The sequence below is a fragment of the Mustelus asterias genome, chromosome 13 (genome assembly GCF_964213995.1).
Source record: "Mustelus asterias chromosome 13, sMusAst1.hap1.1, whole genome shotgun sequence".
Lineage (NCBI taxonomy): Eukaryota > Metazoa > Chordata > Chondrichthyes > Carcharhiniformes > Triakidae > Mustelus > Mustelus asterias.
Genome location: NC_135813.1, coordinates 82,513,136 through 82,532,758, shown reverse-complemented (window position 1 = coordinate 82,532,758; position 19,623 = coordinate 82,513,136). Strand labels below are relative to the sequence as shown.

The 19,623-nt window shown below is 46.8% G+C and overlaps 1 protein-coding gene across 1 annotated transcript in view; it reads right to left on the bottom strand.

Annotated features, from left to right (window-relative positions):
• Positions 1 to 19,623, bottom strand: part of adgrd1 (adhesion G protein-coupled receptor D1) — a 273,065-nt gene that overhangs the window by 61,524 nt on the left and 191,918 nt on the right. The gene's annotated exons all lie outside the window — the stretch shown is intronic.

The window sequence follows — 19,623 nt, the reverse complement described above, 5'->3', positions numbered from 1 at the left end:
TGAGGGAGTGCTGCACTGTCAGAGGGCCAGTACTTAGAGAATGCTGCACTGTCAGAGGGCCAGTACTTAGAGAGTGCCGCACTGTCAGAGGGTCAGTACTGAGAGAGTGCTGAACTGTCAGAGGGTCAGTACTGAGGGAGTGCCGCACTGTCAGAGGGTCAGTACTGATGGAGTGCTGCACTGTCAGAGGGTCAGTACTGAGGGAGCGCTGCACTGTCAGAGGGTCAGTACTGAGGGAGTGCTGCACTGTCAAAGGATCAGTACTGAGGGAGTGCTGCACTGTCAGAGGGCCAGTACTGAGGGAGTGCTGCACTGTCAGAGGGTCAGTACTGAGGGAGTGCTGCACTGTCAGAGGGTCAGTGCTGAGGGAGTGCTGCACTGTCAGAGGGTCAGTACTGAGGGAGTGCTGCACTGTCAGAGGGTCAGTACTGAGGGAGTACTGCACTGTCAAAGGATCAGTACTGAGGGAGTGCTGCACTGTCAGAGGGCCAGTACTAAGAGAGTACTGCACTGTCAGAGGGTCAGTACTGAGGGAGTGCTGCACTGCCAGTCAAAATCTTAAACCCAGGCTTCTCAGACATGGTTAAAGATCCCACATTTGGAGTGCAGGGGAGTTCTCTCCAGTGTCCTGGCCAATATTTATGCTTTAACCAACATCACTACAACAGGTGATTGCGTTGCTGTTTGTGGGAACTTGCTGAGCACGAATTGGTTGCAGCGTTTCTGACACAGCAGTGACGTTGGAAGTACCTCACAGGCTGTGAAACACTTTACTATTTTCTGTGGTTGTGAAAGGCGCCATATAAATGTAATCTTTACTTAGTCCTCCGATGTTTGGAAAAGCGCTTTAATTTACAATTTCAGCCCAAATAACATGATCAAATATTTATGGGAGGTTCTCATCATTTTTCATGTGGAGTTGCCGGCGTTGGACTGGGGTTGGCACAGTAAGTAGTCTCACAACACCAGGTTAAAGTCCAACAGGTTTATTTGGTAACACGAGGTTTCAGAGCGCTGCTCCTTCATCAGGTGCGGGCACACACCTGATGAAGGAGCAGCGCTCCGAAAGCTCGTGCTACCAAATAAACCTGTTGGATTTTAACCTGGTGTTGTGAGACTACTTACTGAGCTCATCATTTCTGACAGGTCACATCTAACGGTAATTTACAAAAAGAACATTGACCTTTGCAAACCATTCATGCAAAAAAAACCCTTGCATTTATATAGTACCTATTTCATCCTCAAATGTCACAAGCCACTTTCCACCCAAAGACGTTTCTTTGTAACATAGTCACTGTTGTTTTCTAGGGAAGGCGATAGCCTCAGCGTATTATTACTAATCTATTCATCCAGAAACTCAGCTAATGTTCTGGGGACCCGGGTTCGAAACCCGCCACGGCAGATGGTGGAATTTGAATTCAATAAAAATATCTGGAATTAAGAATCCAATGATGACTATGAAACCATTGTCGATTGTCGGAAAAACCCATCTGGTTCACTAATGTTCTTTTGGGAAGGAAATGTGCCGTCCTTACCCGGTCTGGCCTACATGAAACTCCAGAGCCACAGCAATGTGGTTGACTCTCAACTGCCCTTCAAGGGCAACTAGGGATGGGCAATACATGCTGGCCAACCAGCGACGCCCATGTCCCACAAATGACTGAAAAAACAGAGCAGCCAATCTGCACACAGCAAGTTTCCAGAAACAGTACTGAGATAAATGAACAGTGAATGTGTCTCGACAATGCTGAGGGATATGTATTGGTGAGTGCAATATATCCTCGGAGGAAGAAGTCCCTTCACCAAACTCCCTTAATTTACAAGTCTGACAACAGCGTACAGAGCACTTTCCATTAGCTGTCTCCACTAGGAGTGCCAGAGGAACTGACACTCCTGGTTAAATACTAAGCAAGAGGCTCCCTGATTGGCCCATCAATTTGGCCCTTAATCAGGGAGTTCATATTCTAACAGGCCCACTGCAATCGCCTGATTGAAGTCGTTACAGTTCGGACACCTCTAATTTCCCTCAAACAGGCTTTTTTTTACAGAACAAGCAGGGCCCAGTTTAACATCTAATCCGGAAGATGGCATCTCCCTCAAGCTTGCTCTCTTGCAATGTTAATATCTGACAAACATGGCTAAATTTTGAACAGACACAACAAAATGAGAGGCCAACTTCACAAAGGAAGTTTGGGTCAACTCAACATCTTCAGAATCACGTACACAACATCTATGTAGCTTTGTTTCAGAAAATACATCTTGCATTAGCCTGGTTTGACTGGGGCTGGGGAAGATTGATACCGTTCACGCTGGTGCCCCGGTACACTGTGGCCGATGCGTTTGCCTGACTGCACCTCACCTTCCCCTTTTCTGCAACCGTCATTCCCAATGTGGGGGTCCTCAAGGTCTGTCAGGGTCCTCCAGCCATTCCGAGCTGGTCCAAAATGCAAGTTACTGATTCGCAACTCCACAGCCATCACTAATAAGAGACACTCTAACCACCGCCTCTTGACATTCAATGGTGTAACCATCACTGAATCCCCCACTGTCAACATCCTTGGGGTTACCAGAAACTCAACTGGACTCGCCACATAAACACAGTGGCGACAAGAGCAGATCAGAGGCTAGGAATATTGCGGTGCGTAACTCACCTCCTGACTCCCCAAAGCCTATCCACCATCTACAAGGCACAAGTCAGGAATAGTCCCCACTTGCCTGGATGGGTGCAGCTCCAACAACACTCAAGAAGTTTGACACCATCCAGGACAAAGCAGTCTGCTTGATTGGCACCATATCTACAAACATTCAATCCCTCTTCCACTGACGCTCAGTAGCAGCAGTGTGTACTATCTACAAGATGCATTGCAGCAATTCACCAAAGATCCTTAGACAGCACCTTCCAAACCCACGACCACTCCCATCTAGAAGGACAAGGGCAGCAGATACATGGGAACACCACTACCTGCAAGTTCCCTTCCAAGCCACTCACCATCCTGACTTGGAAACATATCACTGTTCCTTCACAGTCGCTGGGTCAAAATCCTGGAATTCTCTCCCTAACGGCATTGTGGGTCAACCCACAGCACATGGACTGCAGCGATTCAAGAAGGCAGCTCACCGCCACCTTCTCAAGGGGCAACTAGGGATGGGCAATAAATGCTGGCCCAGCCAGCGACGCCCATGCCCCACGAATGAATAAAAAAAATAAAAGCCCCGGCCCCAAGAGAGGACGAACCAGAACTCTCGCACCCAACACATACCTGAGACCGCCCTGTGATCAGCTCCTGTGTACACAGCGCATGTCGTTAGAGGCAGGAGCAACAAGAACAGGGTCAGAGAGCGGGATTTTCCAGCCGCGCTCACCCCAAATCCGGAAAATCCCATCCGAGGTCAACAGACCTTTTCATGGTCCGTGTCTGTGATGACTTCAGCCAGGCCAATGAGGTTGTCTTGCTAGAGTTATGAACTGCCGGATGAGTCCTAATTGATGGTTAAACCAGGGAGCCTCATGCTCCCTATTTAAAGCAGGTGTGTCAGACTCCCAGCCTGCATCCAGCAGGGAGCAACTGGAGAGCTGGCTGTGTACAGATGTATGGTGTAAATAAAGTAACTTGGTGACGGGACTTTCGCCTCCATGGAGCTATTACAGTGTCCCACCTGCTACAATTCCCATGGCAGGTGGGTCGGGAAAATTCCACCCATAAAGTAGGACAGTGCAGAAAAGGCCATTCGGCTCATCGAGTCTGCACTGAAAATAACTACCACTGAAGGCGCAGTAATCCCATTTTCCTGCACTTGTCCCATATCCCTGAATGTTATGATGTTTCAAGTGCTCTTCCAAATGCTTTTTCAAGGTTTCCGGCCTCCACTCCCTTCCCAGGCAGTACATTCCAGATTCTCACCACACCTCTGAGTGAAAAGGTTTTTTCTCAAATCCCCTCTGCATCTCCTGCCTCTTACCCTAAAACTCTGCCCCCTCGTGACTGATCCCTCAACCAAGGGGAACAGCTGCTCCTGACTCACCCTGTCCACACCCCTCATAATCTTACACACCTCAATCATGTCCTCCCTCAGCCTTCTCTGCTCTGGAGAAAACAATCCAATCAAATGCTCCATCGTGTAGTTTTATCGGCAGAATTGACACCACTCTTAATTTGGGTTGATTCATCGAGATATGAGGTCATTTATTAGTTTCACAGATTACTTCATGATAATTTTATAACTTGTTAGAATGTTTCAAATGAATGTGTTCCCTTGTGGTATTAATGATTCTACTAAAATATATTTGTGAGTCTCACATGCGTTTTACTTATGATACCTAGCAACAGAAATTAACGCACAAATTTGTTATATTTGGCAGCGAAATAGGAGCAAAATATTTATAGTTTCCATAAGTGCACAGGCCACTCTCCAAATCCAGTGGTTGGTAAGACTGTCCAATAGCAGCATCCTCTCGCAAGCCGACTTGCCCAGCAGCGAGAAGCTAATCCACTGAGTGGGGCATGTTGTTCACATGCCTGTCACCAAGCTCCCGAACCAAAAGCTACACTCGGAACTCCGTCATGGAAGAGGACTCCCAGGGGAACAATGGAAATGCTTTAGGGATGTGTCTCATCAAAGCGTCCCGGAAACGTTCAAACACTCCCGCCAGGAAAGCCCTGTCCGAAATGGAGAAGGTTCATTCTGGGAAGATACTGATCACATCAAGAGAACTTCGACAGCAACGCGCAGAGGCAAAGCCAAATCCCGGGACTTTACCCCGGCACGCCCGCCATGGAATCGGGGCAGGTGAGGCTCGTGGAATGGAATTCTCTGTCGGCCTCAGGCGGGATCTTACGAGCCTCGGGAGGGTGAGGCGGTAAAATTCTGGCACAAGTGTCAGAGGGAGCTCGAAAACCTCTTAACCACCCATTCACCCAACCCTTCTAGCTGCCCTGCAGGTGGCAAAGGGGGTGGCATGGTGGCACCCTGGTTAGCATTGCTACCTCACAACACCAGAGACCCGCGGTCAATTCCGGCCTCGGGTCACTGTCTGTGTGGAGTTTGCATGTTCTCCCCGTGTCTGTGTGGGTTTCCTCCGGGTGCTCCGGTTTCCTCCCACACTCCAAAGGTGTGCGGGTTAGGTGGACTGGCCATGCTAACTTGCCCCTTAGTGTCCACAGATATGTAAGTTCGGAGGATTGGCCATAGTAAATGCATGAGTTTACGAGGATAGGGCGGAGGGGGTGGGCCTGGGTAAGATGCTTTCTCGGTGAGTCAGTGCAGATTCAATGGGCTGAATGGCCTCCTACTGCACTGTCAGGATTCTATGAGAGTCGACAGATCTTGTATTGAACTTATCAGCGATCTCGGAACATATAAAACTGGAGTGGAAGCCAATCATTCTCGATCACGAGGGACTGCGTAAGAAGATACGCTATAGCTACTCTTCACATTAATTCTGATGAGTTTTGTTCTGTTGTTAAATGAAAATAGGTACGATAGGCCTGGTAGATGAACCATGGGGCCTTTTAATCTGCCTAAGCAGTCCACTGATAAACAAGTTTGAGAAGCCCTGGTCTGTAATAATCTCAAATAATCTGAATGCTTGCGATGACTTTATTACTCTGGCCTAAAGGTTGGAGATACAATCATTTAGCACTCGGAGCAGGAGTGGGTCCAACACGCACATATTGTGAATTTCTACAGAACAGGGTTTTGCCACAACAGTGACATGACAGGCGAATGTAGGACACGATTCCATGACATTGAATGAGATGTGGAAATTGTTACATTTTAAGGGCCCATAAGTTACCATGAATCAATCCTGAAAATCACTAGAATTGTAGAAATTTACAGCGCAGTGGAGGCCATTCAATGGGCAGGCCATGGAGTCATGGTATTGTCACTGGACTAGTAATCCAGAGACCAACAACAGATGGTGAAGTTCAAATCCAATAAAAATCTGGAATTAAAAGTCTAACGATGACCATGAAACGACTGTTGTTAAAACCCATCTGGTTCTGTTGAAACTTATTGTCCTTATCTATGACTCCAGAGCCACAGCAATCTGGTTGACTCTTAAACGCCCTCAGAGGTGGCCAATAAATGCCGGCTCGGCCAGTGACGCCCACATCCCATGAACGAATAACAAAAAATTCAGCCCTCTGTGCCTCTGATGGCTCTTTGAAAGAGAAATCCGAATAGTCCCAACTCTATCCCCTCGTACTCCCCCACTGCCCTGAAGATTTTGTTTTAAAGTTTATTTATTAATGTCACTGATGCGCGATTGATTCAAACGGGAGGCTAGAATGTACCCGGGAATAAAGGCTTTTATTCACGACAAATAGGAACACACTACTCAACAATATTATCCCAGACTAAAGACTACTAGGAAGTAGCAGTGACCTTTATACTCCTGTAAGAAGGCGGACTCCTGGGCGGAGCCGAACAGAGTGTACCACATAAACAGTAATAACAGGTGGAACACCCAACAACCCTAACCCCAACAGCAACAAGAGTAACATATATACAAGTACCCATAGTGGTAACCATCTATGGTTCACCACAGTCACAGGTAGGCTTACATTCACACTGCAATGAAGTTACTGTGAAAATCCCCTAGTCGCCACACTCCAGTGTTCGGGTACACTGAGGGAGAATTTAGCATGGCCAAGGCACCTAACCAGCACGTCTTTCGGACTGTGGGAGGAAATCGGAGCACCCGGAGGAAACCCACGCAGACACGGGGAGAATATGCAGACTCTGCACAGCCAATCATCTAAGGCTGGAATCGAATCCAGGTCGCTGGTGCTGTGAGGCAGCAGTGCTAACCACTGCGCCACCGTGCCACCCTCATGTTCCCTCTAATTACGTATCAAATTCCCTCTTGAAAGTTATGATTAAATATATTTCTCCCGCCCATTCAGGCAGTGAATTCCAGATCACAACAACTCTCTACGTGCGAGAAAACTCCTCATCTTCCTTCTGGTTCATGGACAATTCTCTTCAATCTGTGTCCCTCTGATTAGTGACCCTCCTATCGCAAGAAACACTTTTTCCTTATTTACTCCATCGTGATTTTAATCCTTTATTAAGTCTCCCTGTTGGGAACAACTACTGAGTACAACTAATCTAACAGGCGGGTGGAACAGACTCAACAACAGTTTGCATTTTTAATAAGTCTGCGGAGGCAGAAATCCCTTCAACAAAATCCCTTTATTTACAAATTCTAACAGCAGTACACAGTGTGCTCGCAGTCAGCAGTCTATCTCCGGGGGTGCCAGAGGAACTGACACTCCCGGTTAAATACAAGACAAAGGCTCCCTGATCGGCCCATCAGTCGGAGCCTTAATCAGGGAGTTCATACTCCAATAGTCCAACCTCAATGGCCTGACTGAATTCATTACATTTTTATATAGCACCTTTAATGTGGTAAATTGTCCCAAGGCAATATCAGACAAAATTTGACACTAAGCCACGTAAGGAGGCAATGGGCTAGTGGTATTATCGCTACACTATTAATCAAGAAATCCAGCTAATGTTCTGGGGACCCGGGTTCAAATCCCGCCATGGCAGATGGTGGAATTTGAATTCAATAAAAAATATCTGGAATTAAGAATCTACTGATGACCATGAAACCATTGTCGATTGTCGGAAAAACCCATCTTCCTTCAGGGAAAGAAATCTGCCGTCTTTACCTGGTCTGGCCTACGTGTGACTCCAGAGCTATTGCAATGCAGTTGATTCTCAAATGTCCTCTGAACAAGGGCAACTAGGGATGGGCAATAAATGCTGGCCAGCCAGCGACACCCATGTCCCACGAATGAATTGGATAGACAGGTGACCAATATCATGATCAATGAGGTAGGCTTAAAGGAACATCTTGGAGGAGGGGAGATTAGTGGAGAGATTCAGGGTGGGACAACGGCTACCAATGGTGAAGAAACAGAGATCTGGCAGACACGAGAGACCAGAATTGGAGGAGTGCAGGAATCTCGTGGGCCTGAATGACCTCCTCCTGTTCCTACAATAAACATCTTCAGTCTGAATCAAGGAGATCTGGTAGAATAGGAGAAAATCCAGGAGTGAATCAAATGTTTGGTTTTGGAAAGGGAGCATGAACAGATTTAGAACCCTGGGACAGAGGGAACATGGGTAGAAATCTGTCTGTTGTCTAAGATCGGAGGGCAGTGCTTTAGGGTGAGGAGTAAGTGGGTTAGAGGGGATCGGAGGAACAATGTTTTCACCCAGCGGGTGGTGGGAATATGGAACACACTGCCTGAGAGGGTGGTGGAGGCAGGGACTCTCACAACATTGAAGAAGCATCTGGATGAGCACTTAAATCACCAAGGATATGGGCCAAGTGCTAGTGAATGGGATTAGTACAGATTGGTATTTGATGGTTGGCACAAACATGATGGGCCAAAGGGCCTGTTTCTGTGCTGAATGACTCTAAAACATCTGGAAAATCTATCTGCCAGTGAGATTAGCTGCACAGTGTTACTGTTCCTGGTTCTGCTCGGAGCTAGGGAATAGCCCCTCTCCCCTCACAAAGCAAGCCCCACAAACAGCAATAGAGACCAACTCAATGTGTCATTTTAGATTGGAGAGCCACATATGAGGGTATAAAAGGATGCAAAGTCTCGGTGGGTTGGAACTGAACGGCTGACCGGCCATGAGAGTCTCGGTGAGCCATGGAATGAACTCTAGGGGCTGGATAATCTCCTGAGCTCGCAGCCTGTAAAGCTCGCTCTTTCACATTTCATGATAGTGGTGTCGCGTGAGTGACTGCGAGAGGCCACTGTCTTCACCCGTTCGAGCCTGAGCCTTTGTCATCTTTGGTGTTTGATACTCCGGTAATTGCAGCTCAGCCAAGAATGGCAACAAGTTATGGTGGACAAAGAGAACTGGAAAAGTCAATCTTTAGAGGGCAGCTGAGCCTTTTTGTAACAGAATTAAATGTGCGATAAGATTATCCTTTCCTGTATTTGAAGGTAAACGAGCTCACTGAGCTACAGAAACTCCGGGAATGGACCAATGGAAGGGTTACACCAGGCCTGAGGTTATAATGTGAAAGGTGGGGTGGGGGGGGCAGCACAGGAGAGGGGGGTGGGTACAAAAAAAATCAATAGGCATTTCCACTCCTGATCATTATTAAGTCTCACATCACCAGGTTATCTGCCAGTGAAACAGTGAGGCAGGTAAGAGACTTCTCACTGTGCCTACCCCAGTCCAACACCGGCATCTCCACATCCTGATTATTATTCACTGACAGCCAAGGGCTGGATTTTATGGGGCATTGTCACCCCCCTCTTGCCACCCCCCTCCTCGTCAACCCCCCGCCCCCCTCACCCCTCTCCCCCCCTCCATACCATTTTCCTGAGGCCTGATTCCCCAACGGCCATCATGTGGACTACAGCCCAGCGTGGTCAAATCTACTCCAGTCACGTAGGCCCTATCAACGCTGGGAACTTTCCCTTCACCACAAGTAGAGGCAAATCCGCCACTTTTCCATTGAGTTGCAGAGCCACTTCAATGTGGCCCTTCAGAGGAACCACTTCACCCGTGTACATTTTCAGCACGATTGTTGATGGCCTAAAGAGAACGTGCTGGAGTTTCACATTGTAGATGGTCTCTGGCACCAGCGAGACTGCTGCCCCCGTGTCAACTTCCATTCTTAATGGCTGCCCATCCAGCATGGGGTGACCCAGTGAGCAGCACCAACGATGGTGAGCACAATTAGTGAGAACTTCTCCTCTGACTGTGTCTCTTTTCCACCCTGTTTTATAGCACGGACATTTCTCCTTTTATTGTGTTTAAATGCTGTCTTGGTTTGTGAGGAAGGGGGGATTCTAAGTGATAAAAGCAAATTACTGCAGATGCAGATGCTGGAATCTGAAACCAAAAGAGAAAATGCTGGAAAATCTCAGCAGGTCTGACAGCGTCTGTAAGGAGAGAAAAGAGCTGACGTTTCGAGTCCAGATGACCCTTTGTCAAAGGATTCTAGAATAGCAACAGTTAGAAAGGAAAGAGTTAAGAAGACTTTCACTCAACATGAAGATGTTAACAGTTTGACCATGTGTAGATGTGATGAACTAAAATGAAATGAAATGAAGTATTATGATTTTTGAGTGTGGAATATTTTATGTTTAAGTTGAAAAGTATTTAACAATGAATTTTAATATTTATTAAAATTATTTGTACATTTCAGTCAAAATGCAAACATTGCAGAAAATAGTGATATAGGTTCAGAAGATCATAACTTCAGCAGAGAAATATGAATGGTTCAAAGTGGAAGTAGTGGGTGAAACATATTATATTAAACAATAGGGCTTATGGTCATGACTGGGAGTTAAATATCCAGGGGTATCAGACTGTTCCGAGGGGCCGACAGGAAGGTAAGGGAGGTGGTTGATGCACTATCAATTACGACACGAAGACTCCTGTGAGTGAGGGAAGCTAATAGGCTTTTATTCACAGAGAACAGGAGCACACCCTTGTAGCTGACCTGGTCCAGACTGAGGCGAGGAGGAGGGACCATCACCTTTATACCCCACTCTGGGTGGAAAGGGAGGGGCCTCAGGTGGAAAGGGAGGAGTCTCGGGCCAGGTGCAGCGTGGGTTTGTCCAGGCACATACAGGTAGTAACAGTGGTTCATCACAGTGGTGTAGCTCTGATATTTAAGGATGATATCAGGGCAGTAGTGAGAGATGATATAGGTTCTATGGAAAAAAAGGTTGAATCCATTTGGGTGGAAATTAGAGATAGTAAAGAGAAAAAGTCACTGTTGGCTGTAGTCTATAGGCCACCAAATAATGACATCACGGTGGGGTGAGAAATAAACAAAGAAATAACTGATGCATGTAAAACTGGTTCAGCAATTATTATGGGAGATTTTAATCTACATATCAATTGGTCAAACCAGGTCAGTCAAGGCAGCCTTGAGGAGGGGTTCATAGAATGTATCCGCGATAGCTTCCTTGAACAGTATGTAATGGAACCTACGAGGGAGCAAGCTATCCTGAATCTAGTCCTGTGTAATGAGACTGGCTCGGTCAAAGAAGACAGAGGGTAGCAGTGGAAGGGTGCGTTTCTGAATGGAGGGCTGTGACAAGTGGCATTCCTCAGGGATCAGTGCTGGGACCTTTGCTGTTTGTAATATATATAAATGATTTGGAGGAAAATGTAACTGGTTTGATTAGTAAGTTTGCGGACGACACAAAGGTTGGTGGATTTGCGGATCGCGATGAGGATCATCAGAGGATACAGCAGTCTTGGGCGGAGAGATGGCAGATGGAGTTTAATCCGGACAAATGTGAGGTAATGCATTTTGGCAGGTCCAATACAGATAGGAAATATACAGTAAATGGCAGAACCCTTAAGCGTATTGATAGGCAAAGAGATCTGGGTGTACAGGTACACAGGTCACTGAAAGTGGCAATGCAGGTGGAGAAGGTAGTCAAGGAGGCATACGGCATGCTTGCCTTCATCGGCCGGGGCATTGAGTTTAAAAATTGGCAAGTCATGTTGCAGCTTTATAGAACCTTAGTTCGGCTGCACTTGGAATATAGTGTTCAATTCTGGTCGCCACACTACCAGAAGGATGTGGAGGCTTTGGAGAGGCCATAGAAAAGATTTACCAGAATGTTGCCTGGTATGGAGGGCATTAGCTATGAGGAGAGGTTGGAGAAACTTGGTTTGTTCTCACTGGAACGATGGAGGTTGAGACCTGACAGAAGTCTACAAGATTACGAGAGGCAAGGACAGAGTGGATAGTCCGAAGCTTTTTCGCAGGGTGGAAGAGTCAATTACTAGGGGGCACAGGTTTAAGGTGCAAGGGGCAAGGTTTAAAGGAGATGTACGAGGCAGATTTTTTACACAGAGAGTAGTGGGTGCCTGGAACTCGTTGCTGGGGGAGGTAGTGGAAGCGGATAAGGTAGTGACTTCTAAGGGGCATCTTGACAAATACATGAATAGGACGGGAATAGAGGGGTTATGGTCCCCGGAGGGTAGGGGATTTTAGTTCAGTCGGGCAGCATGGTCGGTGCAGGCATGGAGGGCTGAAGGGCCTGTTCCTGCGCTGTAGTTTTCTTTGTTCTTTGTTATTTATTCTTTGAATAATCAATGATTTTACAGTTCGGGATCCCCTCGGAAGAAGCGATCACAGTATGGTTCAATTTAAAATACAGATGGAGAGTGAGAAGGTAAAATCCAATACAAGTATCTTGTGCTTAAACAAAGGAGTCTACAATGGGATGAGGGAGGAGTTGGCTAAGGTAGACTGGGAGCAAAAACTTTATGGTGGGACAATTGAGAAACAATATATACCAGTGATAAGGAAGGACTGTAGAAAAAGAGATAATCAGCCATGGATATCTAAGGAAATAAAGGAGGATATCAAATTGAAAGAAAATGCATACAAAGTGGCAAAGATTAGTGGGAACCTAGAGGATTGGGAAATCTTTAAAGGTCAGCAGAAAGCCACGAAAAAAGCTATAAAGAAAAGTAAGATGGATTATGAAAGCAAACTAGCTCAGAATATAAAAACAGATAGCAAAAGTTTCTATAAATATATAAAATGAAAAAGAGTGGCTAAAGTAAACATTGGTCCTTTAGAGGATGAGAAGGAGGATGTATTAACTGGAAATGAGAAAATGGCTGAGGCATTGAACAGGTATTTTGTGTCAGTTTTCACAGTGGAAGATACAAATAACATGCCAAAAATTGATCACAGGGAGGGCTATGGCAGGTGAGGACCTAGAAACTATCATTATCACGAAAGAGGTAGTGTTGGGCAAGTTAATGGGGCTAAAGGTAGACAAGTCTCCTGGTCCTGATGGAATGCATCCCATGGTACTAAAAGGGAAGGCAGGAGAAATAGCAAATGCACTAGTGGTAATTTACCAAATTTCGCGGGACTCTGGGGTGGTTCCTGCAGATTGGAAAACAGCAAATGTGACGCCACTGTTTAAAAAGGAGGTAGACAAAATGCAGGTAACTATAGGCCGGTTAGCTTAACTTCTGTAGTAGGGAAAATGCTTGAATCTATCATCAAGAAAGAAATAGCTAGACATCTGGATATAAATTGTCCCATTGGTAAGACGCAGTATGGGTTCATGAAGGGCAGGTCATGTTTGACTAATTTGGTGGAATTCTTTGAGAACATTACATGCGCAGTGGACAGTGGGGAACCTGCGAATGTGGTGTATCTGAATTTCCAGAAGGCATTTGACAAGGTGCCGCACCAAAGGCTGCTACATAAGATAAAGATGCACGGTGTTACGGGTAATGTATTAGCATGGATAGAGGATTAGTTAACTAACAGAAAGCAAAGAGTGGGGGTAAATGGGTGTTTTTCTGGTTGGCGATGAGTGCCTCAGGGATCAGTGTTGGGACCGCAATTGTTAATGATTTACACGGATGATTTGGAGTTCGGGACCAAGTGTAGTGTGTCAAAATTCGTAGATGACACTAAGATGAGTGGCAGAGCAAAGTGTGCAGAAGACGTTGAAAGTCTGCAAAGGGATACAGATAATCTAAGTGAGTGGGCGAGGGTCTGGCAGATGGAGTACAATGTTGGCAAATGTGAGGTCATTCATTTTGGTAGGAATAACAGCAAAATGGACTATTACTTAAATGGTAAAAAATTGCAGCATGCTGCTGTGCAGAGGGATCTGGGTGTCCTTGTGCAAGAATCACAAAGAGCAAAAAGGGACAAATAGATAACAGGGAGGGTTGTAGGAGCTGGGGGAGGTTACAGAGATAGGGAGGGGGTGTAGGAGCTGGGGGAGGTTACAGAGAAAGGGAGGGTTGTGGGGCTGGAGGAGGTTACAGGGATAGGGAGGGGTGTAGGGGCTGGAGGAGGTTATAGAGATAGGTAGGGTTGTGGGGCTGGAGGAGGTTACAGAAATAGGGAGGGTTGTGCAGCTGGAGGAGGTTACAGAAATAGGGAGGGTTGTGGAGCTGGAGGAGGTTACAGAGAGTCGGAGGATTGTGCGGGCTGTAGGATATTACAGAGAGGGAGGGCTTTAGGCTTTTGAGGAGGTTACAGAGACAGGGAAGGATGTAGGGGCTGGAGGGGGTTACAGAGAGAGGGGGGTTTTAGGGATTGGAGGAGGTTACAGAGATAGGGAGGGTTGTAGGGGCTGGAGGAGGTTACAGAGATAGGAAGGGGTGTCGGGGATGGAGGACATTAACAAATAGGGAGGGTTTTAGAGCCTTTATGAAGTGCTGTGCATTACTGCACGATGTGTGATGATACCATGTCTTTAAGAAATTATTTTTATCATGTTTCTTGTGAGGGGTATGTTTAAAATTCAGCTCTGATTTACCTGGTGCCGATCTGTCTACAAACCAGGCAGCTCCATACTGAGAATGCAGGAGTATAACTGATCCCAGATAATAGGGTGTTTGTTTTAATTCGAGCGATTACATTTCTGTTTATTATTGGTTTTTCCCTGGGGTTTCAGAGTCAGATTTAATTTGGTTTATTTATGCCCCGTAATCTTCAGTCACTGGAAAGATACAAGTTTCATGTTCATAGTTTTATATTGGGTGGCACGGTGGCACAGTGGTTAGCGCTGCAGCCTCACAGCGCCAGGGACCCGGGTTCGATTCCCGGCTTGGGTCACTGTCTGTGCGGAGTCTGCACGTTCTCCCCGTGTCTGCATGGGTTTCCTCTGGGTGCTCTGGTTTCCTCCCACTGTTCAAAGATGTGCGGGTTAGGTGGATTGGCCATGCTAAATTGTCCCTCAGTGTACCCGAACAGGCGCCGGAGTGTGGCGACGAGGGGATTTTCACGGTAACTCCATTGCAGTATTAGTGTAAGCCTACTTGTGACTTTAATAAATAAACTTAAACTGAATGGTTTAAGTTAAAATGATGAGGCTCCCAGGCGATGGGGCCTGGGTGTGGGATCCAATGAAAGGATATAAACACATTAGACATAGAACATAGAACAGTACAGCACAGTACAGGCCCTTCGGCCCTCGATGTTGTGCCGAGCTTTGTCCGAAACCAAGATCAAGCTATCCCACTCCCTATCATTCTAGTGTGCTCCATGTGCCTATCCAATAACCGCTTGAAAATTCCCAAAGTGTCCGACTCCACTATCACAGCAGGCAGTCCATTCCACACCCCAACCACTCTCTGAGTAAAGAACCTACCTCATACATCCCTCCTATATCTCCCACCATGAACCTTATAGTTATGCCCCCTAGTAACAGCTACATCCACCCGAGGAAATAGTCTCTGAACGTCCACTCTATCTATCCCCCTCACCATCTTATAAACCTCTATTAAGTCACCTCTCAACCTCCTCCGCTCTAAAGAGAAAAGCCCCAGCTCCCTCAACCTTTCCTCATAACACCTATCCTCCAAACCAGGCAGCATCCTGGTAAATCTCCTTTGCACTCTTTCCAGTGCTTCCACATCCTTCTTATAGTGAGGTGACCAGAACTGCACACAGTTCCAAATGTGGTCTCACCAAGGTCCTGTACAGTTGCAGCATAACCCCACGGCTCTTAAACTCAAACCCCCTGTTAATAAAAGCTAACACACTATAGGCCTTCTTCACGGCTCTATCCACTTGAGTGGCAACCTTCAGAGATCTGTGGATATGAAGCCCAAGATCTCTCTCTGTTCCTTCACATTCCTCAGAACCCTACCTTTGACCCTGTAATCCGCATTCAACATTAACAACCGTAAAACTGTCCACAAATATTAGCCCATCAAAACCTGAGACCACACCACAGTGAGGGAACTGTTAGATCCAAGCTGTGCCGATTCCCTGCCGCAGCTCACCATTTATTCAATAAAATCCATCATGCAGAATATCAGGCTGTCAGCCTGCTCACGATACAGGCAGTGATAGTGTCCATGCATATCACTGTCCAAATATTTTTATGTCATACTGGATAAGAATCACAAATTATAAATCATCAACCTTAAACATTCCCGTGGACTGATAGGAAGCGTTTGACAATCTGAGTGTCATCCCTGTGTGTGTTTGAGACAAGTGCTCAGTGAGGGGTTACTGCACACTCACAGATGTAGCAGGAAAGTCACGCTCCCACGGGACGCGAGCCCCAGCGCTGCAGACCTCACCGCCACATTTCCGTTCAAGTTGAATGCGTGCATTAGCTGCCAAACATTCTTACTTCAGCGATCCTGTCACTAAAGAAATCATTTAAATCTCATGACACGATAACACTCAAACAGTAAAATTAGTGAAAAGGAGAATGCTTACATGTCTCTAACTCCTTTCCCAACCTCAAGACTTCTAAAAATGTTTTGCTGCCAATGAACTACCTTTTGAGGTTATTTACCATTGCAATGTGGGAAATACAGCAGTCAATTAGTGCACAGCAAGCTCCCATAAATGGCAACGTGATGAATGACCAGATAATCCAAAGATGTGGAGGTTAGGTGGATTGGCCAAGCTAAATTGCCCCTTGGTGTCCAATGATGTATCGGTTAGGGGGATTGGCAGGGTACACGCGTGGCGTTACAGGGATAGAGCAGGGGTTGGGTCTTGGTAAGATGCTCTGTCGGATAGTCAGTGCAGATTCAATGGGCCAAATGGCCTCCTTCTCCACTGTCGGGATTCAATGATTCTATGCTAATCTGATGCTGCTTGGAGGAATAAATATTGTCCTGGATACCCGGGGGAAAACTCCCACTCTTTCTCCCAGTGCGGTACTGTGGGAGAGCTGCAGTGTCTGAGCTGAGGACCTGTGTACTCAATATTAAACTGCGGCGCTGTCTGCCCAGGAAAGTGGATGTAAAGACAGACATTAGTTGAAAGAAGAGCAGTGAAGTTCTCCCCAATATTTATCCTTCTACCAACATCAATGGGTTGTCTAACTATTCATTCTGTTACTAGTTGTGGGATCTTGCTGTGTGTGTGCTGACTGCTGAAGCTAGCTCCAAAACACCTGAGACTACAATTCCAAAGTAATTAATTGGCTGGGAAATACCCTGGGGTACCCTGAGAGAGGGACAAGTGCTACAGAAACTCAAATTTTACGTTTTGTCCGAAATCGGACTAGTTGGTCACACAGAACCCTCATTCACCAAACTGAAGAGTGCACTCAGACAAATATTTAAGTTATAAGTTTAAGTTTATTTATTAGTGTCACAAGTAGGCTTACATTAAGACTGCAATGAAGTTACTGTGAAAATCCCCTAGTTGCCACACTCCGGCGCCTGTTCGAGTGCATTGAGGGAGAATTTAGCACGGCCAATCCACCTGACCAGCACGTCTTTCGGACTGTGGAAGGAAACCGGAGCATCCGGAGAAAACCCACGCAGACACGGAGTGAATGTGCAGACTCCACACAGACAGTGACCCAAGCCGGGAATCAAACCCAGGTCCCTGGCGCTGTGAGGCAGCAGTGTGAACCCACTGTGCCGCCCTGAGAGTATTTTAAATACCCTCAGCATCCCAGAAAAAACTCAGAAAAACTGCCCAGCAACATTTCTACAGCTCTGACAGAAATCACACGGACAGCACACAGCAGATCAATGCTGACAGGTTACAGGATGGTTCTGCTGAAGCTCATCAGCTGCTCCTGTTAACCACAGTGTGTCATCAGACAGTGAAGAATCAGCATGTCTCAGTTCCACAGCTAATCTTTACTTGATTTTGTTTGTCATCGATTGCAGAAGCAACTGGTCACCTCCTGAAGCCTGGGTTACTCTGTCATTTTCTCCTGCCTACTCCAGCAGAACACATGGGGAAAAATAGGAAGTAATGTGGGTGAGGAAGCACTCAATAGAAAAACGCCACAAGTGTGAAGTAATTGTGGGCTACATTTCAGATCACTCCATCACCCCTTTGAATCAGACTTCCGGCAGCAAAGATTCCCACCATTCTGTCATCGAGTGATAGAGTCACACAGTGCAGGAAAGGCCCTTCAGCCCATCGAGTCTGCACCAACAATAACTACCAATAAAGGCGCGCTAATCCCATTTTCCTGCGCTTGTCCCATATCCTTGAATGTTTGGATGTTTCAGGTGCTCATCTAAATATTTTTAAAGGTTGTAAGGTTTCCGGCCTCCGCTACCTTCCCAGGCAGCGCATTCCAGATTCCCACCTCCCTCTGAGTGAAAAAGCTTTTTCTCGAATTCCCTCTGAATCTCCTGCCCCCTTCCCCGAAACTCTGCCCCCTCGTTAATGACCCCTCAACCAAAGCGAACAGTTGCTCCTGACTCACCCTGTCTATACCCCTCATAATCTTATACACACCTCAGTCTGGCCATTCTGACCATGAGCTGCCCCTTGTTAGAATATAACCAGTGATATCATTGGATCTGCTGTATTGTGACCAATAGTAACAAGCTGTAAAGGTCAGCAAACCCAGTAAACCATGTAACCAATGACAGAATGATGTGACAATCAGCTGACCAGCTGCCTCAGTATAAATAAGAACCTGTTGGGAATTGTTAAATTGTTTGGAATTGAGGTCAGGCCTCAAATTTGGAGTAATGAAGGGAGCAGTTCGCCAACAATAACTACCAATAAAGGCGCGCTAATCCCATTTTCCTGCGCTTGTCCCATATCCTTGAATGTTTGGATGTTTCAGGTGCTCATCTAAATATTTTTAAAGGTTGTAAGGTTTTCGGCCTCCACTACCTTCCCAGGCAGCGCATTCCAAATTCCCACCTCCCTCTGAGTGAAAAAGCTTTTTCTCAAATTCCCTCTGAATCTCCTGTCCCCTTACCCTAAACCTCTGCCCCCTCGTTAATGACCCCTCAACCAAAGCGAACAGTTGCTCCTGACTCACCCTGTCTATACCCCTCATAATCTTATACACACCTCAGTCTGGCCATTCTGACCATGAGCTGCCCCTTGTTAGAATATAACCAGTGATATCATTGGATCTGCTGTAATGTGACCAATGGTAACAAGCTGTAAAGGTCAGCAAACCCAGTAAACCATGTAACCAATGACAGAATGATGTGACAATCAGCTGACCAGCTGCCTCAGTATAAATAAGAACCTGTTGGGAATTGTTAAATTGTTTGGAATTGAGGTCAGGCCTCAAATTTGGAGTAATGAAGGGAGCAGTTCGCCCAAAAAAGTTCTAAGTGCTGTATTTGTGGGAAAGCTGATGTAAGTCACGATTGTTTTTTCAGTGGGAGTTCAGACTCGAATCTCCCACACTTTGTGCACAGAGGTCACAATCGTGAATATTATTAAAAGCTTGGGGGGTGGGGCCTATTCACGCCAGAGTCTGACAGTTCCAGAACTCTGCGCATGTGCAGTGGCCTCGAGCTGTCAGCCTGCAGTTTGCTGGCCAGCTTGGGACCCTCGCAGTGCTGCCCCTCCCAACACCTCCACCACCCAATCGTGACCCCCCCCCGCCCCCGTCCATTCACAGACCAGCCCCGACTCCCCCGTCCAGGAGTGCTCCAATCTCCAGCCCTTCCCAGCAGTAACGATCCTCCCCCGGCAGATGCCCCCCCCCCCCCCCCACCCCCCCAACCGGCAGACCACCCCTGGCAGAATTGGGAGGGGAGTTCACCTTCCCGCCCCAGCCCCCCCCCCCCCCCCCACCCCCCCCCCCCAATCCCACCTCCCTACCCCCTGCCCAAGTCCTGGGACACTACTTTACCCTTACCCATTATTTGGAAGAGATG